The sequence below is a fragment of the Apium graveolens genome, chromosome 4 (genome assembly GCF_009905375.1).
Source record: "Apium graveolens cultivar Ventura chromosome 4, ASM990537v1, whole genome shotgun sequence".
In the NCBI taxonomy this organism is placed as follows: domain Eukaryota; kingdom Viridiplantae; phylum Streptophyta; class Magnoliopsida; order Apiales; family Apiaceae; genus Apium; species Apium graveolens.
This window is the reverse complement of record NC_133650.1, coordinates 161,794,110-161,821,927: the sequence shown is the minus strand read 5'-3', so window position 1 is coordinate 161,821,927 and position 27,818 is coordinate 161,794,110.

The following is a 27,818-nucleotide window of genomic DNA, read 5'->3' as shown; positions in this document are numbered from 1 at the left end:
TTTAAAAGGAGAGTGTAAAGAATCAACAAGAAAAGAGAAGAAGAATGACCACGATCAGAAGCGTTCATCAGAAGCTGATGCAACCAAATTTTGGTTTTCTATTGAACTCAATGGAATCCAAGATATGGAAAAACCCTTGAAACCATAAGAGTGGAGAATTGTTCTAGGTTGATTTTTCAACATATTAAATCGGTCCTTAGAGTATTCCACGCCATCCATTTTAATAATTGCGGCTATTAATTGGTTAGTAAGGTTATCTTGTTAAAATATAGACCGAGATTCCCTTCCAAATACTAATGTTTACTACTCTTTAGTTCTTACTTGGAAGAACAGTTAGATTCTTTCTAATGGCTTCTGAGAAGTTACCAGAAATGTAAATTGCTTCTATATGATCACTTACGTTCCATATCCACTGTGGTATATTACCAATTTATTGTAAATGTTGTTTAAATCCACGTAAAGAACCTGTAAATTATTATGAAATTGCCAAAAATAGGTATCTAACTTAAGTTACAGGAATTTGGAAGTAGAAATTTGAGCTTTTGAAGAGTGAGGTTAAGGCTGTGGTTCGTTGTTATGCTATCTTGTTAAAAGATAAACCAAGATGGATAAGCTTTCTAAGACTAAGGAAAATGTCAGCCTCTACTGCACCAATAAGGTTATTAATCTGAAGATAAAAAAATCAAGGTCTTTAAAATAAGAAAGTGAACTTGGAAATAGACCTATTAGTTCATTATCAACCAAACATATTAAAGTTAGGTGGTTCATGTTCATTAGCCATAACGGGATTTTACCTGAGAAGTGATTATGTGCAAGTCCACGAGAAGTAAGCTGAGTTAGGTTTGAAAGATATGTGGGTATATCACTATTTATACTTGTATTATCAAGGTTCAAAAGTATTTATTTAGTTAGCTTGTCAAGCCAAAATAGTCCCACTAATTTAGTGAAAAATATGTGATAATGTATCAGATTATGAATTTGTCACACTTAAGTGATGAGGTATATGAAGCCAAGGGCTGTTGGAGTAAAGAAGTTGTCATTACATAAGACCAAGCCATTCCATTCAAAAAAATAAGACTTAGCCACTCGATTATATGATTGTATAAAATGTTTGCGATAATCTAATGGGGGACTGATGAAGGTAATGAAACTTTGTTGATTGTGAAATTGGGAAAGATGAAGACACAAAACTAGCATAATTTAAGCCTAAATATAATACAACAATGCAATGACAATTTACAGTTTCAGGTAATAACATAATTTTATATGAATTAAATTTTGGTCATCATAATTTCATTGTTTTGTATTCAACTAGATCTTTATTACAGATAGGAATAATGTAATTAAAGGCACAACAATCTAAGCCCGAATGATCTACATGTTCCGCATCCTGGGTTTTTTTATGCCCTTTAAATTTTTTGAACAATCTTAGGAATCATCCAGGGGTGTCTATCTATCAAAATGTCTCCCAGTACAAACCCAATAAAAAGTTCACTTCTGAGTCTTACTAATATGAATAACCAGTAAAATCCACTTGGAAACTTATCATCATCAAGATCATCCTCGTTCTCATCAGGTGGTGACAACTTAGTTCCATAATTCTTAGATAACGGAAATCCACAAAGTCCTGAGTTATCTATATAAGCATTGTTTTCAAATGAATAAAACTACGGGCCTTGTGGTATGTGACCACCTAGAAGGTTGTTGGAAATGTTGAATATAGCGAGGAAATTGAGTTGTGCTACTAACTGTTAAGGGATAAATCCTGAGAGCTTATTATATGAAAATTCCAACGATTCTAGTTCTGTAAGGCTCCCAAGAGGTTCCCAAGTGACGGAGGAATTAGACCCATAAGATCATTATTAGAAAGGTTAAACAACTGGAGAGCCACTAATCTTCCAAGAGATTCTGAAATCTGCCCGCGAATTTATTACTTAAAAGGTCAGTAGCAATAAAAATATTTGAAATCTTATTGTACTCTATCTTAACGCCTTTGTTGGTAAGAATTATTGAGGTGTGATATGAGTCAGTGTCATTAGACTTAGAGACGGGTGTAACATTCCCAACTTTAGGAGGTAATATAGTCTTTTCCTGTGTGTGCTAATTACTCATGCTCATCTTAGTGTTAGTGCAAGTGCTAGAAGTTACATGAAAAGATTTAAAGTACTCATACATGATAAAAAAATGTACATGGAATACAACCAGCTACATCACAGGGCTCATAAAAACTAGGCATGTTATGCATGGCAGTCATACTAGAAGATGCATGATATCTACTTTAAACTTAGTGCATGCATTTGTAAGGTGTGAAGCAAAATTACAAATATTACACAGTTTTCTAGATAAAGATGAAGAAGATGCAAAATTAGATTTCTTATTCATATCTACTGTTCTATTCCAGTTCTTCTTAGACTTAACCTTAACACTTTCCTTAGCCTTAGAGTCATTTATGGTCTCTGATCTCTTAAGTGTTTCCGATTCTTATTTATCCACCTTGATACCTTGGTCAATTTTGGGTTTCTCCTTTTTAACAGGAACCTTAGGGGTCTTAGGGGATTCCTCTACTTTCTTCTTCTCCTCATCCTCAGCACTCAATTCCTCATTGATTAACAAACTCACTACATCTAAAGGTTCTGAAACATGCACAATGACTTCTATATCCGTAACAACATATAGTACCTTTTCAGGGACAAACTCTTTTATCTCTGATGCAACAACATGTTTCTTACTATCTAGATTAGAATAGTCAAATTCTATAGTATTTTTAGATTGAAGTATTTGACTATCTATAATCTCTTTCTGAGTCAGAGCTAAGTTTTTAGAAGCTTGTAACTTCTTTTATAGATCAACAATTTGGGTTCCAAGTGTGGCCTCTATGTCTGCATTACACTTAACCTTATTATCTAAATACTCATATTTCTGATGAATATCGTCTAATGATACTACAAGTAATTCTAGAGCCTCATTATTTAGAGTCAAATTCTCAACTTTAAGAGCTAGTTTATCATTATCAAGTTTATATGGAAGCATGCCTGTATGGACATTATATAATTCTAAAGTAAGTTCATGCATAGTAGTTTTATATTCAGAATTGGATATATCAATAGTGGTAAGATTAAGAACCTGAGATGATTGTGGTGATTCCTCTGTAGAGTCTTCCATAAGAACAAAATTTACATACTTTATCTCTTCGTCTGAATTAGTATCATCCCAGTTTTTTCCTTCAGCAGTTTATGCTTTTGCTTTCTCTTTGACCACATATGCATTCAGCTTCTGTTTCAGCTTCTCATTATGTCTCTTCCGATCATTGTAAGTTTCTTTCCTTTCAGAGGAATCCTTTCACATTGCTGCTTTTGGCTTTCTAAATTTGGATGTGAAGTGCCCAATTATTTGCAGTTGAAGTACCTTGTTGTGCTTTTATCCATCCAGTTTGACTTGCGCCCTCCTATGAAACCAGATCTTGATGAGTAGCTTCCTTTCTGAAGTGTAGTTGAATCCTAGGATCCCTAGAAGTAGATATCGAAACAATTCTGGCACCAATTATGGTTGACGATTCAGGAATTACTTCCATTGGAACATAATAACCATTCAGTAATATCTCAACATATAATTGATTCGAAGTTTTAATATACAACATCATCTTTTCTTTCCATAGGTTGTAATTTTATCGATCAAATGGGGGAATCTTGATACTTCCAATCATTTGGTTATTCATCATCTTGGCGAAATACAATTATTTAAGATTCAAAAATTTTGAGATTGAAGATTTTTGAAAATTAAAAAATTTCAAGAAAATTTTTCAAGAACTTGTTTGATTTGTTTTCTTTCTCCGGATCTTGATTTCTATGTCAATCAACAATCTCTACTGCCAATTATTAGTTCCAAAGTATCGTAGAATGAGGGTTGAATATGATACCTTCAAATTATTTTGATTCATTTCAAGTTCTTCGTTAGATGAACGGAATCAATAAGCACAAAATAATTCGAGGAACATATTATTTTATTAATATAAACCTTGATGTTTCTACACTCTAATCAATTATGATTAACTATTAAAAAATTGACAGCATAATTGTACGCATTACAAGCTTAATATATAGTCTTCAATAGGAGATTTTTTTGCAGATGGTTAGATGATGAAGGTGAATAAATTGATTATATGCATTCATTCATTAGTATAGAATTTCAATTTCCTTTGGACATATGGAACATTTGTGGCCACTTGTTAGAATTGCTTCACAATAAATGCAATTAAATTTCTAAGTTCATAGATGTCGACATTAGTCACGACTCGACAAGAACCTTTGTCTTGAATCCTAGATATCGACTGGAGTCTTGTATGTGGCTTCCAAAAATTGACAAGGACTTGGTCTTGTTTCTTAGATGTCCACAAGGATTAGGCTTTGGAGTCTAGAGGTCGACAAAGACTAAGGCCTTGGTCAGATGTTGACATAGATGAAGAGCTTGGTCAGATGTCGACATGAGCCAAGGTCCTTTAACTCTTATGAAATTAAAATGTCGACATGAGCCAGGCATGGTTTCCAGATGTCGACATCAGCCTTTGATTTCCTTAGAATTTTTTTTTAGCCTTCATCATGTTCTATTTTGGGCTGAAGCAGTCAACACATCGTGTTATACTCAAAATCATGCCCTGATTAGTAAAGATCATGATAAGAAAACTTATGAGATTATGGATGACCAAAGACCAATAATGAAATATTTTCATGTGTTCGAGGAAAAATGCTTTGTACTTAAAGAAGGAAATAAGCATCTGGGAAAGTTTGATGCTAAAGCAGAAGAAGACATATTTTTGGGTTACTCGCTGAAATCTAAAGCATTCAGGGTTTATGTGATTGCTGATCAAAAAGTAATTGAAAGCCGTAATGTAATGTTGGACGACACTAAGTTCTTTCAGATGATCCTTTAGATGAAGATGAACCTGAAGTTTCTCCTATTGTTCCTATTTGTAATGGCAACAATGATTCTGGTTCAAGTGGTGATAATGGTGGTAATATAGATCAGACAGAGAGTCCTATTAGAACCACTAATCAAAGAACAAAACCATCAAGTTATGAAGGTAGCAACTTACAAGTAAGACAATTTTATCCATTGATGTATAAAAAATTCAACTTAAGCAAATAATTAAAATATTATTTACCCGTTGAATAAATAACAAATATCAACGAAAATAATTATCTTCAGAACAAGCACCTAATTTATATATTAAGACTCTCAATTGTTAAAAATATTATACACTAACAATCAATACTAGAGTAATTTGTTTAAGGGGGGTTGAATATAAATTACAAATTTCAACTTTTTTAACCTTGAACAATTTCTAAACTAAAATAAAAATACAAAACATCAAAATTTCAGGTAGTTTGTTTTTGACTTGCCACCTGAGCTATATACTGAAGAAATAACCTGTACAAATTATAGGAATTTCACAGCTTCTTTTTACAGTAGTTCTCTTCAGAGATAATGCTCTCAACTATGCTTTATGAAAAACTTTATTCTTATTTTGTAGAGAAGACACTGCTATAACTTGGTTTATATAACACCAAATTACAATCTTTTCTAGTCAATTTGACGAATGGCCTTCTAAGTCTAGTAAGATTGCTTTTGCATTTTTTTCCTGTGAAACTTGACAAAGGAAGCTAGATTTTATCTTGATGTATTGCTTTGAATAACCCTCCATTTTGTCATGCATGGAAATAGAATGTTTCTTGTTCTTCAGAATCTAAGATCACATGCACGTTTTGTCTTAGCTCCCATTTTTTAAACTGAGATCTTCTGTCAACCCATATGATTTGTCAGATTTGATATTCATGCTCTGACAAGTCACTGTCAATTACTCTTTGCTACTTCATCCATTGATAGTGTAATATTCTTAGTAGTTGATGAGATGATGCCATTAGCCATTGATAGTCTATTTTCCTTAGTCGTTGATGACTCATTTCACTTAGAAAAAATTATATGGCATTTCATATTTACAATTAACCATCGTATTCAATTTATCCATTGAGTCAGTTATGACCATGAAATGAGTATTTACATCAATGACTATTTATTGAGATTTACATAAAAAATGCTATAAAAACTTATCAGTTGATAAACTACTCTGTCAACGGCTATTAGACAATGATAGTTAGCCATTGACAGCTACACCTACTTAATGAATAATTATGCTATATGTTTTATTCATAATAAAAATACATATGATTCATAACAAGCTCCCCCAATTTATGACGGATAGATAACAACCATAAATTATCTTCTTGATGTTGCAGCCCGAAGATAAAACCAAAAGATAACAACTGAAAAATATAAATTATTACAAACGGCTTCTTACAACATAATCCAAGATCGCAAAGGTTCAGTGTTTGAACAGTCCAACACTGGCTATATTACCTAAGCTCTCACATAAGCCTCAGCATCTTCACCGGTAGACTTACTAGCAGTCTTCTTGAATCTAACCATACTTGCTAGCTGAAATGACATGAATAAATAGCAAGAAGTTATCCAAATGCTCAGCAAGATATATAATAATACAGAATTTAACAATATAGCAATTCACAATTCGAAGTTGGGGTAGATGGCATCATTATTCAAGTAAAAATCATTTTTTAAATCAAATCATTGCTCAAAAATCATTTTATGACGCTACAGATTATAGCCAGTGATCAGCCGCGAAGTAATCCTGAACCTCACCGGGTTCTAACAAATTTTAATTGGTATACCTCGACAACTTTTAAGCTTAATATCATAAATGTGAAAGGGGCTTGCGTCTTAGTCCAATTCACTAATCTCACAAAACATTTCTTTTGTTTTGAAAATTTCTTTAAAGCAATTTCATTTATAAAACTGATGCTAGAGGGAGATTCCCAGGATTCTAAGTAAAGATATCAATTTATTCCATTGTCAAGGGAAACTATCTCTCACTAGTGAGGTCATCAAGGATAAATATCAATGATTTAATGACTAAGGAAGAAAGTATCAAAAAAGGATCATTATGATAATCAATAGGATATGCCATAACAATTGTATAAGGTAAGTTTGAAAGGGAACATCACTTGCAATAGTTATAAGTGGGATAATAGGGTACTTGCATACGGAATATAAACGCACCAATAAGTATAAGTATTTTCTTGTGAAAGTAAATTGGAATCACGGATGATAAGGTTGAGAGACTTTCATTATATATGTTTAGCAGGGGGAAAACATTTGCATAAAATGAGTATGAAAGAGGGCTACTTGCTTAAATAAATTTGAAAGGAGTAGAACACTCGTATAAAATAAGTTATGAATGGCAGGTGCACTTGCCTCTCTTAACGACCTTAGCTATACAAAAGCAACCTTGAGCTCCCCTAATCGACTTTGATGGAAAGCGTCTTTCCTCTATCTTCTCTTGAACCTACGCATATATACAACCTCATTACTCTTATACTATTCGACTTTAATGCAACACATATGCACGAATTCACTTATTACCTTGCATCTCTATCGCATAACCACTTAGTGCACATAATCATATATTATTATAAGTAGTCACGTAGAAACATGGCACATAATTCACATAATCATACGAGTATCGAATGATATCAAGACACTCTACCCTTGACCACTCGATCGTTGCTATTCCTCATTCTTAGACACCAAACTTTGAAATTCCTAGGGACTATAAATCCAATTCTTTTGAGTCTTCTTAGCACATTCCCTTGTAATGACCTTTAAATATCTTAATTCTTAACCACAATAAGATACGCCTAGGCCTCATCTAATTGAACTCAGAAACATCTCACATAAGCCTAACCTTCACGAGAGCACCATTCGGCACCGCCTTGTGTGCCTTGGCAAATTTGAACCTTTATACTTAGTACAGTCACTAAAATATGACTTTTACTAACTCCTTACTCATAAAAATAACTCCTAAACTTGGTTGGACACTAAGGCCTCACTTGGGCTCACCTATGGCTTCCTATGAAGTTGACACAAATCTGCAGATTGCAATTTTACAAACTGCCCTATTTTACACAACTTAAAACTCTTTAATCTTGCTCTAAGGTTAGTTTTAATGGCTTATAAAGATTCCTTATACTCCATTACATCTTTAAATATCAAGGCCTGAGGTTAATTACCCAAAACCAATCCTAAATTGGACGCAAAATGCACTAACTCCAAAATTGTCTCTGTTTTGGGTTACTCACAGTTTTACACCAATGAACCCATCAAAACCAAAGCATTTTCTCAACTTAAGGCTACTAAACTCAAGAATATACTATGCCTCAACATTATGGAGTTTGCGCCTCTTAGGGCCTCACAAATTCTCACTCAAAACACTCCAATATTTTGACCAAAACTTCAACTCAACACTCAAGCTTAACTACCCTTCCTTCCCTACTCCCATTCGACTTAAAACACTGCACCACAAGGACCACCAAAACTAAATCACACTCCCTCTTATTCAACCTATTATCTACCGAGGAAATCATTCCATACTCTAAAAATCATAATAACCAATGATATATAAATACAACTATGCATGCATGACAATTAACTTCATTTTCGAACTTGACATGCATATATTTGAATGTTTAACCTTAAACCAAGTCATGATACCCATTAATTATGCTCATTTAACAACTTATCACTTTAATATAGCAAGGCAAGTCATTATCTAGTGCATGGAAAGCAATATCAAGACTAAAACCTCACAAATTTGAACATATAGCCATAAAATTATTTAAACTTGATAGTAATCTACTAATACCTTTAGATCACAACCTAAAACTTACATGCAAGCATTTATATCATTATATAAACGTGGAATGAATGAGTTTATACTAACATTCAATACTTGAAAACATAAGGATCATTGACATGCATGAACTTAAATCAAGAGATAAGCTTGGAAACATGATTTTTACACTAAATGCAAAGAAAACAACTTAATTTAGCTCCATTAGGCTCCTTTTTAAGCCATTGACGAATGGTGAGGAGGCGAATGGTGGGAGTATAACACTTCACACACCATTACCTTCTCCAAAAACAATGTTTCTCATGGTTTGGACCTTAAGTTTATAAGAATTAAGGCCTTCCACTTGAGTTGTTAAATAAACTAGACATGCAACACTTAATCACTTAAATTTCTACACAAAACATACAAATATAACTTGAACAAAGGTTGGAGGTTAGATTACACGAGGATATTGAAAGATTGAATGAAATTTGAGTGTGTGTATGTGTGTGTTTTTGGTTCGGCCGAAAGAGAGGAAAAGAGAGAGGAGGGAGAGAAAGAAAGTGGCTTGGTTCAGTTTTTGATCTCTAGAATGATTCCACTTGATATGATTATGTGTTTTTATATGTTGATTAGATAGTGGAGTGAGTAAGGACCAAGTTACCCTTCCTCCAAAACTACCAAGTTTGCGAAAGCTGAATCAGTTGCAGGCGCAAGGCTACTCTAGTAAATTTCTTAATAGAAAGAAATTAGTGGGGTTGGAAATGACTTTGGTACCTCTCTCTCCTTTGGGATGTTCAAATGCATGCAAGGGCAAATGGGTAATCAACAAATCTTTATTCACAATTCTAAATATCATTTAAAAGAATGACTTTTATAAATAAAAATATATTTCCATAAATTACAAGAATTATACTATAAAATAGCTTAGAATTTTAGAAATTTTATAAGATCACTTTTATAATTTCAGAGAGAATATATTTTTGAAAAGTAGATTTCATCAACTTATAAAATCTTGAAAATCACACAAAAAAATTTAGATAAAACACTTTGCTCATCGGTTTATAATAATCTGCTATATTTGGTCGCATAAACATTTAATTGACACATATTCATATAAGCTTACAATAATTACACATTGTTAGGTCCCGAAGTATCGTAGAAGGGGGGGTTAATTACGATACTCACTAAATTAAAAAATTTCTTTCGAATCTTTTGCGGATATATAATTTAGTGTTCGGTTAGTGGTTCCGTGTTCTTGAGGTGAATAGTGTTCTAGACAATAAATTAATGAACACAAGATATTTGGGGAAATATATTATATATAAATACTCGAGGGTGTTGCTACACTCCAGTAAATAAATTTACTGGCTACAATCTAAGAACAATAAAGTTCCTAGCTACTACAAAGATTTATAAATCAAATCAAAATACAATGATCTATCTTTATGTTTTTCTAAGGATTCAATTACCGGATAATGATTATAATCCCTCTAAGAATATACAAGAGTTAAACCGGGCATTATTACATTACTCCGGTGAGAAGTTAAACGAGTATTTAAGGTGCTTGAGCTTCTCTGTAAATCGTTGCTGCTTGGTTTTATCAGCTCTCGTTGTTTTGGAGAAGAAGATAAAAACTCAGAAAAATATTTGATCTGCTATTGTAGTGTAAGCTTTATATTCAAAATGAACTACATTTTATATTCAAAATGAATTACATGATCACTTGTTTACCACATAAATCAAATGAATGAAATCAATGACTTTTGTTACTGAAAGTTACTTGCGACCAGGATACACACTAGGGAGTTTCCTTAGCTTTTTCTGAGTATTCAAGTTACTTGTTACCATGTGAAGCTAGTATACAAGTTACTTCTGACCTTCCTTCCCTGTAGGAAGTTAGTTGCGACCCTAATGCCCTTGTAGAGAGTTACTTGGGACCTAGAACATGCATAAGGAGAGTTACCTATGACCTAGTGTACCTAGGAGAGGATTTTTCCTTAAAAAAATTCCTTGCATGAGTTACTTGTTGTTCAGGGTGACCGCTACTACAAGGTAGTGATCACTTTAACTTGGTTTCTGTAGATCGCTTTAACCCTTAAACTTTCTCGTCTTCAAGTCTTCTCTCTCAGTCTTCGTATAAACCATATATCTACCATATCCAGATATGAATCCTCACGTAACAATCTTCCTGATGATAATACTCAGATTCCTTTCATAAATTACTAACGCCTAGTGCTACTGGTATGGTTCACAGATGACTAGCTTCGATTCAGGTTTTCATATTATATCAATGATTACATTTTTAAGCTTACAACAACTTTATCACTTCGGATACTGACTATCAATAAACAAATGTACTTTCACTGGAATCCTATCGGGTACTTTAGAAAATATCTTTATTGCTACTACAATCTTGAATACTTCATTCACTATTCTTCACCGATGCTTCAACACATAAATGAACTCCTGTCAGTGAGTATAACTTCAAGACTGCATCTGTCTTCTTTAACCTCTGTCTATACCTTATCTTCAATTCTTCAGATTCCTATGCTTCAAACACTGTCTATTTTCAATCATTTCCAATACACTGAAATCTTCTGGTAGCACTTATACACTGAATCTTCATCAATTTTGAAACCCTGAAACTCTTTAACCTTTATTCTTCACTGAGGCATGCACATATTAATGAACTTCTTTCAGTTACCTGTAGACAGACTTCAAGCCTTCTTATAATCTTTTGATTCTTTTTATTTGCCTTGCCTTCATTTCTTCCTGATTTCTTGTGTAGACATAATATTATTAACTTGTCCTGTTTTATTGTTATTCTCGTGTTGAGTTATCACATAACTGTTCATACATCTACGCAATCTCACTAAAAATCTCCCCATATTTGATTGTTAAACCTAAAAAAAATTAAATAGAGAGGATAACTCAACTAACATCTTAGAAAAAGTAAAGTACCAGGACTTGTAAAAAATGCTACTGGTTTTCTAGATCAAATTCTGCATTTCCATATTTCTTGAGTAACTGAAATGAAAGATGCTTGTTCCTCTAGCAGTGAACTGATCTTCAAGTAGTTTCATCTTCATTTCCTTGGTTCTTCAAATCTCTTCCAGATAAAACTTCTCAATCTTGAAGTAATCATCAGCAGCTTCCGCTGTACAACCACATTTCCTGTTAAGAAGCACATATCTCTCTTGTTTCTCCCCTATGAGAATCAACTGCTTAAGGAGATCACCTTCATTTACGACTTCTCCCGTACAATAGGATCTACAGATTAAAACCAATAGTACTCCCATTTTGGAAAACATCTTCTCCCCTTATGAAGAATAGTAATGAACCAATCCACTTCTTCTGATAGTTTATGGTGTACATATGCTTTACCTTTTTCCTTCTGCCTGCTATTTCTCCCCCTTAGTTGAGGAATCCTCCAAACCATTACTTAAGCTTTTATATCTCCCTTAGAGAAGGAATGTATGCCGTTGTCTGAAGGAGTTCTCATATTTTACTTGGTTGGAAAAGAAATAACAAATCATAGTTTGATCAACCATGTCCCTTTAAATGCTGCAGAAATGGCTTTACCGTTGACCATCCTGTTAACCAATATTCACAACTCCTTATACCTCCCAACTGTGATATCAACAATTGTTACCAATTGTTAGCTATTATTAGGTCCCGAACTTGTTAGGTCCCGAATAATTCTAATCCAATACGTAAACGTTAGGTCCCTAAAATTTAGGTTCCAATCATAAACAAATTTGAGACCCGAAGTATCAAGAACCGGTGTTTAGGGATATGGAATGGGATATGGTGTTTCTCTTTCTTCCTCACTGTGAGTGTGTGATTTTGTTTCATGTACCATACAAGTGTTTCACTCTTCTCTCCACTCGTGTTTACACTCATTCTCACAAGTGTATCACTCCTCTCATAGCTCCAAAATCCGGCTATACCTGCAAGGAAAATCACCTTAGCCATCCTTAAGGAGGTCACAGGTGGTGCAATGGGAGTTCACAAATCCCCATCCTCGTTATACTCGTCAGATGAATCTGAGTCAAAATCTACAAGTTGCTAGTTTCCCTTTTAGGGTTCTAGATTTAAACTTTGGGAAGGTAAACAATGATCCAAAGAATTTAGCATATAGATCAAAGTTTCCTTCTAATGTTTGTGAAGACATTTCTTTGTGACTCATCAAGTAAATCTGAATCATTGTCAACAAGTTGCCGATCTGCACCTATGTCAGATCCACTATCCGCAGATGCATCCAGGGTATTTAAGCCTGGGGAGGTAAACACCGACCACTAACATATGGCTATTAGATCAGTATCCTCTCCTAACACCTGTAAAGGCAATTGGTCCATTAAAGAACCTTGAACAATCGAATCTGACCATAAAATGGTCGAAACTCTTGTTTCCAGCAACTCTTCCTTTGTGTGTGTAACCTATCCTTGTACATCAAGAATTATTTATCTTTGATGTGGTGACGCTACATCAAATACCCTGTCTGACATGTGAATTTTAATAGACGCACCCGGTTTAGTAACTACTTTTGTGCCTTTCAGCCATTACATCTTTTTGAGAAGATGTATGGGGGCTAGCAGTTGCCTCGATTTTAATACTACTCATATTTGTAGGAGACAGAGTTATTGGGTTGACTTCAGAACCTTCCTTATGTGGTACACTAGGGCACTTTCTCTCTCACGCTCATTCATACTTCATTTTAGTGGTAAGAGAGTGTTGGTTGGTTATGTTTCTGTGTTTGTCTTTATAGTCTAGGATAGAAGTTGTGGGTTTTCAACCTCATAACTATCAAATGAAAGAAGTCCATCGGAGGCTGATCCTGCATTATCAAACATTAGCACAGAAAAGATAGAATGCACATGAATATATAATAAATGAAAATCATGCATGTAATCTTTTGAGAGAAATGATGTACAATAGTGACTTCAAAAAGATATGTTAGATATATTTGTGATGTCATGTCTAATCTGTTGTGTTTAGTTTCAGAACTTAATATCAGGACTTACTGGAAATCAGAACTTACTAAAGTCAGAACTTATATCAGAACTTAAGGCCATCAGGAATTATATCAGGACTTAAGTGCGGGTACTTCAGATAAGGAATGCGGCTGATTTACAGGAGAGGATCTGGACTAAAACACTGGAAGATATGCTTTAGAAGTTGGACAACTAGAAGACTTATAGAAGATAATATCTGATTGATATATTTTAGGAGACAGAATTATATTCCATATCAATTAGAAGATATCTTGTAACTGTGTACTATATAAACACAGCTTAGGGTTTACACTATAAGTGTTATCATTCACGAGAACATTATTCATTGTAACCTAGCAGCTCTTAGTGATATTGTTCATTATTGAGAGAGAACAACTGTTCTCTTGTAACATAGTTTATTATATTGAATATACTTGATTACTGTTACATACTTGTGTTCTAACTCGATTTGATTGTATAAACACTATATAAAACCCCCTTCTATAGTGTTGTGTGACCTAACAAGTTGTATCAGAGCGTCTCTGTTGATATACAAACAGTGAGATCCAGTTTACAATCATGTCTGAAGAAACACAAACTCCACCTAAACCCACCAAAACTCACGATACTCAAAACACTCAAACCCACAGTCGATATGAGACTATTAGGGTTCCCATACTGAGACCATTTTAGTATCATATATGGAAGGTAAAGATGATATGTTTCTGGAAGCCACAGATCCAGAATACCTTGATAGAATTAATGATGGACCAAATAAGCCTACCAAGCTTTCTTTTGTAGTTGCTGATCAACCAGCAAAGATGATACCAAAGGAGAAAGGTGATTACACAGCTGAAGACATCTCATCTATTGCCAAGGATGCAAGGGTAAGGCATCTGTTGCATAGTGCAATTGACAATGTCATGTCAAACAGGGTAATTGGATGCAAGATTGCAAAGCAGATATGGGATGCTTTGGAGACAAGATGCCAGGGAACTGAAACCATCAAAAAGAACAGGAAGACTATACTCACACAAGAGTATGAGCACTTTGACTCAAAAGCTGATGAGTCATTAACTGATTTATATGACAGGTTTGTCAAACTCTTGAATGATCTGTTACTGGTGGACAAGAAATATGATCTTGAAGATTTAAATCTAAAATTCCTTTTAGCTCTTCCTGAAAATTGAGATTTGAAGTCTACTACCATAAGAGACAACTATGACCTTATTAAAACTACTCTTAATGAAATTTATGGTATGCTCATGACTCATGAACTTGAGATGGATCAAAGGAGTAAAACGCATGGAAGAAAGTCAAAGACAGTTGCACATAAAGCTGAGGAGTAATCTCCCAAAGTGGTTATCTCAAAGAGGGGCAAAGGAAAGGCTCTCATCATACTGTCTGATTCAGAGTCATCATTTTCTAGATGATGATGATTCAGAATCTGAAAATTTATCTGAAGTGGATGTTGATGCAGAGATGATGCAACTGTGTGCTCTTATGGTGAAAGGTATCACAAAGATAGCCTACAAGAAATTCTGAAAAGGCAAGAAGTTTTCCAGGAAAGGTGGAAGTTCTGAAAAGAAAGGGTTCAGAAAGTCTAAAGGCAAAGGAGGAAAGTCTAACAGAGGAGATAACTCAAATGTCAAATGCTACAATTGTGGTGAAAGAGGCCACATCTCTCCTGTCTGCAAGAAAGGAAAAGGTGATAAAGGCCAAACACTTATCACAAAGAAGAAAAAATAGGCAGACACTTCAGATTCTGAAGATGAGGTGAACTATGCCTTAATGGCAAATGCTGATAGCAGTTCTGATGCTGCTAAATTGAAGATACCTCAATCAACTCTTGTTTTTCATACAGATGATATTTATGATCTAAGATTATATCTTAAAACCATGTTCATTAGTTTTAGAGATCAGACTTTAAGAAATGAAAGATTAACATCTGAAAGTCTTGCTCTTAGAAACAGAAATGACTACTTAGAAAAAGAGTTAGTTATGTTCCATCAAACTCAGAAAGAAAGATATGAGGCTTTGTATATTAGAGATGAAGTGCTAAAATTGAATAAATCTCTTAAATCTGAACAGGAAAAGGAAAAGGAAAAGGAAATAATCAAAACCTGGACTCACTCTGGAAGATCAACTCAGAAAATCTTAGAAAATGGAAATTGGAAAGAAGGACTAGTTACCTAGATAATAAATGTAATATCCCATATTTTCAAATATTATTATTATTATTATTTCGAATTGTTTATGTGATTTTTATATGAATTTTGGTGAATTAGCTAATAATTAGAATTGATGTTTGGGTGTTTATATGTGATATTATTTGAGTATTTTAATTTTTATGTGCTCAGAATAAAATTTAGATAATTATGATATTTTTCTGGTAATTTTTGGACTGTTATATGATTTTATAATAATTTAGGTATTTATTAATTATTTTCTGAGTAATTATAAAGCTATTTTATAAAGCTGGGAACCGTCCAACTTCAACCATTTTTGCGTTTTTACAACCCGAAACTCTTCCGAACACTCCTTCCTAACCTAATCTGGTAATTCCGGACATTTTCCGTGTTTCAACATTTTCGATCCGGATTACAGTTTGACCAGTACGCATCCCAACATAAAATTTTCGATACGATAACAATTTCGATAAATCAACAAAACCCGTATTCTCGAGAGACAGGATATTTTTACATTATTTTTGTATAGTTACTTAGCGATTAAGTAATCTATTTTCAGATCCGATATGAACCAATATGATACTTGTTACGTGTTTGAGATGCATTTATATGAATCGATCTGTTATTTGGACGCGTGTTTATTTGCGTTACTCGTTTTATCTCAGTTTATGTGCGTTTGAATGCATTTTATGTGTTTTCGGGATTTTACGTTAATTCAGGAAGCGTTTCTGTTTTTCAAAAATAAACGGACCGGGACCCCACCGGGACGTTAAAGTCCACAAAATTCTTGTTTTTATTTTTATAGAATCATTCGTATTTCAAATACCTAGTACTTTTATATTTTTAAATTATTCGCAATTTTCGGGGAATTTTGATATAAATTTTATATTTTATTATTTTAAAATTATTCCCCGTAATTATTATTTTGGGGCCTATTTATTTTAATTTAGGGGATAAAAACACCCTTATTTGACTTTGGGGGTATTTATTTTCTGTTAATATAAATATCAGGTTTTAATTATTTTATTTTCAAATTTTACAGAAAAATAGTATAAAATTTATAAAAATCCAGAAATTAAATTGGGGGTTAGGGTTTGTTCTTGGCTAATGGGATCGATTAAGCCCTGGTTTTTAATCTGTTGATGAAGATCTTGATGCCAAATCAATCCTCGTGAAGAGGTCGATCTTTTAACACCAAGAACTCGAACTAAGGTTCGGTATTATGAATTAACGACGTTCGTCGTTTTTGTTTCGAATTGGGTATTTATTTTCTGTTAATTGTCGATGGTTTCTGATGCTTGAATTAGGTTCCTGAGATTTTAGGGAGTCGTTTTGTATAATTGGTTGAATTGTTTCGTTGCTTAAATTATAGATTAAGTTTGATTTATAAATCAATAGTTTCATATAAATTCTGAGATTCCTGGTAATTAGTTGTGGATTACAATGATTGTATAAGATTGTACTAATTTTGAACGTGATTTTGATATAAGAATCGTGGTTTTTGGTTGAGTTTTGCGTATTTTGGATTGTTGGCCGGAGAACCCGAGCTCGTCACCGGTTTTAATGGTGACGGTGGCTGGAGTTCTTCATTTTTTGATCGGAATTAGAGTTATGCAGGTTGTTAAAATGCTTTGTTGTTGATTCTGAGTTGTTGTGATATTGTTCAAAATCAAATTGAAAAACGATCGAAAACGAATCGTTTTGAGGGCAAATCGGAACTCACCGGATTTTATGATCGGCCGGATTCTGGGCAGAAATCCGGCGAGTTCTTATTGACCCGGTTGGGATAGCTGACCTGTTTTTAAAACCCCGAAATGACCCGCTTTTGATCCTGAAAATCCCTTTTCTGTTTTCCAAAATTGTTTCTGCATTTTTGGTTTTAAAAATAATTCAAAACAATTCATTTTTATTCCAAAATTCATTTTATAATTCAAAATTTAATTTGGTTAATTATTTTTAATAGTTAACTGAATTATTTTAATTCCAAAAATCATTTTCTTCTATTATTTTCAAAAATTCAAATTTGATTTAATTATTTATAATTTATTTTAATTAATTATTTGTGGATTTAATTGATTGATTAATTCATTTAATTAATAAACTTTGTTTATAAATAGTTAAATAAAATATAATTATTTTATATGTCAGTCAAGATTCCTGTGTTTGTCTGTTATAGTTATGTGTGGGCTATCGTATGGGTAGACGATAGGGTTTTGACGCGCAGTTCGTCGAGTTATTATCGTTTAGGCGATTAAAGTTATATCTTTTAATTATAGATGTGGATCATTCGAGTTGATCAGGATAAGGTGTTGGATAAAGAATGAGGTGGAATGGTATTGGATATCTGGCTTCTAGCAATCGCAGGAGCAGCATATCAGTGAAGTGTTGAAAATGAAAGAGATGTGTCCTAAGTCCAATCATGTATGATGATTTAGGAATAACTTTTATTTAATCTGTTTTGATTTCATTAATATTAATAAAAGACTTGTTTTGCTTTTATTGCGGGCTTTATCTATTTAAGTGTTTAAATAAGATATACCATAGTTTAGAGTAAAGCTTTTTATAGATTATGATGAGATCATAATAATGAGACCTAAAAGATGATAACAGTGAACTTAAATATTTCCTGGTCGTAGGATTACTAACTGGTAATTAGTAATCCGCAAAGATCGGTATATAATATGCTTGCTTTATTATGAAGGATGTATGTTCTCATAGACATTTGTGTGGTGACACTATAGCTAATATGTAGGTGCTTATTATAGAATAAGTTCACTGAACATGACTCACACAGCTGAACAATTGATGGAGTTCACTCACGTGCCAGTAGATGTTCACATAGTGATAGTTGTACAAGTATCCTTAGACTTGAGGTCATCATAGTCATCTTGTGTACACTAAACTATACTTTGGTTTAGTTCTTAGTCTCCAGGGACAATTATAAGGGCTCTACTGGGTATAGGAATTTGTACACGAAGATAGTGTATGATCAATAAAGGATCTACCCCTTCCAATGAAGGAAGAGAATGTTCAATGTTGTTCCACTTATGCTAGTTCAGGAATCTCTGGCCAAAGTGAATGAAATTAGAAAGGAATTTCTAATTTACATTAATTAGAATTAAGCATAGTGAATGGGAAAGCATATGATTAAATAAGATAGGCTTGACACAAGTTCCATGCCTTGTATTTAATCGAGATATTGCAGGGTAGAAGGAATTAATTGTACGATAACTATTCACTGAATAGGTTCTTGGTATTCTAAGCAGTAAATTCGTATTATCCGGATAGTCGCGATATGCTGAGAAGTATCCCTCACGATGTAGAATAAACATGATTAATTTATTAATTAATTATATTTAATAAATTAGAGAATTTATATAAATAATGATAAAATAGTTTATTATTATTTATTTCTACTACCGGCTTAATATTGAACCTAGAGGGTCACACCATAAAAGAGAATGATTTAATGGTGGAGGAATTAATTAATAATGCCTGGTAATTATTTATTTGTGAAATAAATAATTAATTAGCAAATTTAATAATTGATTAAATGAGATTTAATTAATTATAAATTAATTAAGAAAAGTTTTTAATATTATTAATTAAGAATTTAATTTTGGAAATTAAATCAAGAGAATTATTTTTCTAAAGTGTTTAGAAAAGGGATTAATGATTAAAAGGTGTTTTAATTATTAGTTAATTGGTTAATAAGAATCATCAATTAAAGGGTTAATAATAATAATATTTTATGGGAAAATTTTCAGCTGAAAATTTTGCCTATAAATATACTATTATAAACCCTATTTGCCTCAACCCAAAAATTAAACCCTAATTCTAAAGTAGAAAAATAGGGAGGCAACTAATTCTCTTAACCTCTTCCTCCCTCTATTATTTTGATCTCTTGGTGGATACCTGTGGAGTGCTTCACAATTGAGGAGCAGCTGCTAGGGATCTCCGTTCATCGTTCTTGGATCGCTATTAAAGGTTAGTAATCGATCCCTCGATTTATTCACGATTTGTATGCGTATTATCTGGATTTTATATCAAGAAAATGTTTTACCATGCTTCCGTGATGAATAAAATCCTTCAATGGCATCAGAGCATAGGTTGTATGCATATAGATCTGTGATAAAAATTTCAAAATTTTATGATCTTGTATGAATTTATTATGATTTTTGCAAGTTATATCATGGATTAATTATGATTGATTAGAAATTGTTTCTCAAAATTGTTTTGACTGTAGATCTGGGTTCTACAAGTGTTGTAGATCGTCTGGATATTTTTTTCATAATTTTCTGATATGTGGATTAATTAATATGATTTTTTGAAGTTGTTTTAATTAAAATTCATAATTAAATATGTATATGTATATATAATCTGTTATATATATATATATATATATATATATTATATATCCTGCTGTAAGCTATTAAAGGGGAATGTACTGATTTGATGGTGGCACGTCGTTCAAGAAGAGGCTGCGGCGGCTGTTTTTAATAAAAAAAAAGGAAGAAGAAGCTGACAGGCGCAGGCATGCGGGGAAAGGGGTGTCGCGCATTCCGGGAATGCGTTACACCCTGTGGCGCATTAACGGAATGCGTTACACCTTTTAATGGCTTAAAAGGGTTGTAACGCATTACCGGAATGTGTTACAGGGCTTGTAACGCGTTCCTGTAATGCGTTACAACCCATCTGTTTTATTTTAATTTGATTTATGGGAGTTTCGTAACTCCGTTTTGGGCGTGCAATATGTCGTTCGATTCGTTTTTCCGAGGCAGATCTAATGGAGTGGTCAAATATTTTTTATATAAAAGTTTTGAACTGTTTATATTCCCGAAAGCATTTTAAAGTATGTTTTAATTATTTTAATTACTTTTAAATGCTTCATGTGATACATAGAGATGTATAATGCTTAGACTAATATGCTACATTATTTAACATGCCTACCTTTACGTTTATTCATGCTTATATATGTGATATATGTTTAACTTATCATGCGATGATAGATTTAGGTGAACTTAATTAACATAAGGCGTATATTAGACAATCTAGTATAGTGAAATTGTTTCATGACCTTAATTTAAATATTATGAATACAATCATGAGATTCTTGTGTTTATGAAACATGTAATTGAATATGAATTTTCAATATTGAGAGAAAGGATGATTCTGTCAACAACAGATTTCTATCTGTAAGAAAGGGGTATTAAGTGACGCCTCTTGACAATGCTCCCCCCGATCTGGGAATCATCTGATTATCGATTATTGATTTGAAATATTTAATTTAAAAGGAAAAATCTCTTTATAATATGATTATGATTGTAACATAATATAATCCCTCTAAAATTAAATAATATCAAGTAGTAATTGGCCAATGACACAACGGGCTTGTGTCGGTCATAGCCTTCGAACATGGTAGAAAATGGTTCTTATTTTTAAATCATTGCCGTTTCGTGCTACAGCTGAGGGCTTTGATTTTGAAATAAGAAATACTTATCTATTACATAGAGATGTGTACATTGAATTACAATCTAAAGGTCGTTACGTGCTACAGCCATGGGCCGTTGGAGACTGATTCAATTGTATGAAATGTTGGGTTAGACTTGACTTAGAATATCGAGTTTGTCATGCTACAGCCGTGACTCAATTATTCAAGAGGCTAAAGTTTTATTAGGGAATAACATAAGATGTAATTGACAAGAGTTGTCTGCCTATTGAACATCACATGACGTTTTGTGCTACGACCGATGTTGTGTGATGGAATGTAGGATCCCTATTACCTCTAGCATTATGAATGCTTAATTTTCACTTAGGGGTTGTATAAATTAGATAAACTAGTGGGAGCCACTTATGAATAAAGACCCGATTCATATAGTGTTTTTGAAATGAAATTGAATATTTTCTAAGTATTGTTATGTGTTCATCATTTACAGATTTACTATATACGTTATGTCTTCTGCACTATCACTCCGGAGCATAATAGATGCTCACAAGTTGACTGGTCCTAATTTTGCTGACTGGCTTCGAAACTTGAGAATTGTTCTCAGGGTTGAGAAACTGGAATATGTGCTTGACTCACCTAAGCCTACTGAACCTGCTAGCGATGCACATAATGATGAACATGTTGTGTATCGTAAGTGGATAGATGATGCAAATGTTGTTCAATACATCATGCTAGCTTCCATGAACATTGAGCTACAAAAGCAGCATGAGCATATGGATGCTCACACTATCCTTATGCATCTACAAGAGTTGTATGATATGGCAGGGAGGACAGCTCGATATGAGATATCGAAGGAGTTGTTCGGTTGTAGGATGTCTGAGGGATCATCTGTGAATGACCATGTACTTAAGATGATCAGTTTGATTGAACGTCTTGGATAACTTGGTTTTGCCATGGATGGGGAGCTGAGCCAAGACTTGGTCTTGCAATCACTTCCGGGTTCATTCTCGCAGTTTGTTGTGAACTTTCACATGAATAAGTTGGATGTCAGCCTGCCTGAACTCCACAACATGTTGAAGACTGCGGAATCGAATTTTTCCCTTAAGAAGAGTTCTGTTCTTCTAATTGGTGAAGGTTCCAATCCTAAGAAAAGGAATAAGAACCCTTCCAAGAAGAAGAAAGTAGGTGAGAAAAAGCCGGTTCCACCAAAAGCTGAAGACCCCAAGAGCAAAGTTGTTTGTTTTCACTGTAACAAGGTGGGGCACTGGAAGAGGAACTGCAAGGTTTACCTTGCAGAATTGAAGAAGAAGAAGGGTAGTGAGATTACCGCTTCTGTTTCAGGTATGTTCATGATTGAATTGAATATGTCATTAAATCAAATTTTTACTTGGATATTAGATACCGCCTGTGGTTCTCATATTTGCAATTTGTTGCAGGGACTAAGGAGAAGTAGGACTCTTGAAGAAGAGGAGGTGATTCTATGGATGGGAAATGGAGCAAGAGTTGTTGTTGAAGTTGTAGGATCATTTCATTTACATATTCCTACGGGCAAGACTATTATTTTAAATAATTGTTATTTTGTTCCCACGATTATGAGGAATATTATTTCTATTCCCATGTTAGACTTGGCTGGATTTTCGTTTGTTATTCAGAATAATAAATGTTCAATTCTTAGATATAACGTTCTTTATTGAAGTGGTATTTTAAACAATGGTCTGTATGTATGTGACGTAGAGCATAATTTACTACAAATTGAACATACTAATAAAAGAAAAAGGGATGATGAAAATCTCACTTTCTTGTGGCACTGCAGACTTGGTAATATTAGTGAAAATAGACTGCAGACATTGCATAAGGAAGGGTTACTTGACCCCTTTGATTTTGAATCATATCCTACTTGCGAGTCTTGTTTAATGGGTAAAATGACTAAATCTCCATTTAGTGGACATGGAGAGAGGCTGCAGATTTGCTAGGATTGGTATACACAAATGTATATGGACCAATGTCTACGCAAGCCATGGTGGATTTTCATACTTCATTACTTTCATAGATGATCGATATAGATTCTGATAAGTGTATTTGATGAAACACAAGTCTGAAGCCTTTGAAAAGTTCAAAGAATATAAGTATGAAGTGGAGAAACAAACCAAACATAGTATTATAACTCTTCGATCAGATCGAGGTGGTGAATACTTGAATGGAGAGTTTCTAGATTATCTCAAAGAAAATGGTATAGTCTCCCAGTGGACTCCTCCATATACTCCACAGTTGAATGGGGTATCTGAAAGGAGAAATCGAACTTTGTTAGACATGGTTCGGTCCATGATGAGCTATGCGAATCTTCCAGTATTCCTATGGGGTTATGTATTGGAAACCTCAGCATATTTACTGAATAAGGTGCCTTCCAAATCTGTTCCTCAAACTCCATATGAGATATAGAAAGAAAGGACACCGAGTCTTAAACACGTTAAGATTTGGGGATGTCCATCTTATGTCAAGAAAGTTGACCCAGATAAGCTGGAATCTCGATCCGTAAAATGTAATTTTGTGGGATATATTAAAGAGATTTTAGGGTATTACTTTTACACCGATCATCGGGTGTTTGTCTCCAGACATGCTACCTTCTTGGAAAATTAGTTTATCCTTGAAGGAAACAGTGGGAGCAAAATTGAACTTGATGAAGTTCAAGAAGCACAAACTACTACGGATCAAGTGGAAACACCTGTTCAGACTGAACAACCTTCTGTGGAACAGCCTATTCGTAGGTCAGGGAGAGTGTCTCGCCAACCTGAGAGGTATTATGGCCTTGTCATTGAGAATGACAATGAGTTGTCAATCATTGATGATGACGACCCTGTGACCTATAATGAGGCTATAAGTAGTGTTGAATCAGATAAATGGTAGTGCCATGAAATCCGAAATGGAATCTATGTATACCAACCAAGTATGGACTCTGGTTGAGGTGCCTGAAGGTGTTAAGCCTATTGGGTGCAAGTGGGTATACAAAAAGAAAGATTGGAGCACATGGCCAGGTGGAGACCTATAAGGCCAGGCTCGTGGCAAAAGGATTCAAACAAAGGCAAGGGATTGACTTTGATGAAACTTTTTCACCTGTAGCCCTGTTAAAATCAATTCAGATTTTGCTTGCGATTGCTGCTTACTACGACTATGAGATCTGGAAAATGGATGTGAAAACGGCCTTCCTCAATGGGAAACTTGAAGAGGAAGTGTATATGACACAGCTAGAGGCTTTTCTTTCCAAGGGAAATGAACACCTAATGTCTAAGCTGCTGCGAACCATATATGATTTAAAGCAAGCTTCTCGTAGATGGAACATCCGTTTTGATGAGACAATCAAATAGTTTGGTTTTATCAAAAAAAATAGATGAACCATGTGTCTACAAGAAGGTTAGTGGGAGCGCGTAACATTTCTTGTATTGTATGTGGATGACATACTTCTTATAGGAAATGTTTTACGACGCTTTCATATGATTAGGGAGATTGTTGAAAGAGGAGATGTCAACGTCAAGAGAGTTGACACACATAACAACATAGCAGACTCTTTAACAAAGCCACTTTCTCAAAGTCACTTTAATCGTCATAAAGAAAAGATGGGTATTAGATACCAGAGTGATTGGCTTTAGTACAAGTGGGAGATTGAAAGATATGTGTCCTAAGTCCAATCATGTATGATGATTTAGGAATAACTTTTATGTAATCTTTTTTAATTTCATTGATATTAATAAAAGACTTATTTTGCTTTTATTGCGGGCTTTATCTATTTAAGTGTTTAAATAAGATATACCATAGTTTAGAGTAAAGTTTTTTATGGATTATGATGAGATCATAATAATGAGACCTAAAAGATGATAACTCTGAACTTAAATATTTCCTGGTCGTAGGATTACTAACTGGTAATTAGTAATCCGCAAAGATCGGTACATACTATGCTTGCTTCATTATGAAGGATTTCTGTTCTCATAGACATTTGTGTGGTGACACTATAGCTAGTATGTAGGTGCTTATTATAGAATAAGTTCACTGAACATGACTCACACAGCTGAACAACTGATGGAGTTCACTCACGTGTCAGCAGATGTTCACATAGTGATAGTTGTACAAGTATCCTTAGACTTGAGGTCATCATAGTCATCTTGTGTACACTAAACTATACTTTGGTTTAGTTCTTAGTCTCCAGGGACAATTATAAGGGCTCTACTGGGTATAGGAATTTGTACACGAAGATAGTGTATGATCAATAAAGGATCTACCCCTTCCAGTGAAGGAAGAGAATGTTCAATGCTGATCCACTTATGCTAGTTCAGGAATCTCTGGCCAGAGTGAATGAAATTAGAAAGGAGTTTCTAACTTACATTAATTAGAACTAAGCATAGTGAATGGGAAAGCATATAATTAAAGAAGATAGGGTTGACACAAGTTCCATGCCTTGTATTTAATCGAGACATTGCAGGGTAGAAGGAATTAATTGTACGGTAACTATTCACTGAATAGGTTCTTGGTATTCTAAGCAGTGAATTCGTATTATTCGGATAGTCGCGATATGCTGAGAAGTATCCCTCACGATGTAGAATAAACATGATTAATTTATTAATTAATGATATTTAATAAATTAGAGAATTTATATAAATAACGATAAAATAGTATTATTATTATTTATTTCTACTACCGGCTTAATATTGAACCTAGAGGGTCACACCATAAAAGAGAGTGATTTAATGGTGGAGGAATTAATTAATAATGGCTGGTAATTATTTATTTTTGAAATAAATAATTAATTAGAAAATTTAATAATTGATTAAATGAGATTTAATTAATTATAAATTAATTAAGAAAAGTTCTTAATATTATTAATTAAGAATTTAATTTTGGAAATTAAATCAACTAAGAGAATTATTTTTCTAAAGTGTTTAGAAAAGGGATTAATGATTAAAAGGTGTTTTAATTATTAGTTAATTGGTTAATAAGAATAATCAATTAAAGGGTTAATAATAATAATATTTTATGGGAAAATTTTCAGCTCAAAATTTTGCCTATAAATATACTATTATAAACCCTATTTGCCTCAATCCAAAAATTAAACCCTAATTCTAAAGTAGAAAAAGAGGGAGGCAACTAATTCTCTCAACCTCTTCCTCCCTCTATTATTTTGATCTCTTGGTGGATACCGGTGGAGTGCTTCACAATTGAGGAGCAGCTGCTAGGGATCTCCGTTCATCGTTCTTGGATCGCTAATAAAGGTTAGTAATCGATCCCTCGATTTATTCACGATTTGAATGTGTATTATATGGATTTTATATCAAGAAAATGTTTTACCATGCTTCCGTGATGAATAAAATCCTTCAGAAAAGAAGGATGGTGATGATTTGAGACAGAATGTCAGAATTGATGTGTCTTTGCGAGTGTGACTAACTGCTAAAACCCAAAGGCAAGTACCCCTAACTTCACTTATCGTTCAAGTGATGTTTATTTCGAATTAATTATGTAAGTATCCCTATCATCACTTATTGTTCAAGTGATATTTATTTTAAGACTTTTGATGCAAGTATTGCTTTCCCTATTCAGTTCGTAATAGATAAATGTTTTACATATCGCTGAATTAAATGATTCTGTTCATGCAAGTATTCTTCTGCTATTCTATGTTCAGAATAGCTAAGTGATTTTACTTATCAAATTTCTCGATTTATAAATGTTTTAGATTTTGAGAAAGATGATTTTTTTGCGAGTATTCCTGCCCAAGTGAATGGGGGAATAAAATTATTTAGGATGTCGAATGATTCGGCTCCTTTTTCAATAAAAAGGGTTTTTAAGATTGGAATGGTTACTGGTTACTGGTTACAGCGTAGGTGATCGAGATATCGGTCCAGCTGTAGTATCTTTCAAGGCTAGTTATGCTTTTTATGCCGCCCTATAGGTCCGTATGGCTGCGGGATACGGGTAGTACCTATATTTACGGTATGACTGCGGGATACCGGTGTTGTTTCGCGACTGATCATCGGGAACAACATGAAATATTATTGGTTCCAATCTAAAATATTGTTTTCTAAATTGTTGATAATCATAGAATAATGATTTATCAATTGTTTCTCTTTTCGAATAATGGTAAAATGCAGTTTTGATTCAGATTCTGATTTATGCCGATACTTGCGTTATTGTTAAATATCAAAGGTGGTATTAGTATAGATGATTAATGTTGACTTCAGTATGGAATGTTGTGAGCATCAAAGTTTGTATTGATATCTAATTTGATATGACAACAAAATAAGTATTAATATCAAGAGTTCGGTTTTGAGTAAAGTTTATGGTTCATTCCATAATCATTGCTTCTTGTTATTATTGTTTCCAATATTTCCGTAAACACTGTTTTACGAGTTTTATTCTCATTAAGATTCAAAGTATTGCTGAAGCATCTCACTCAAAAATATCAAAAT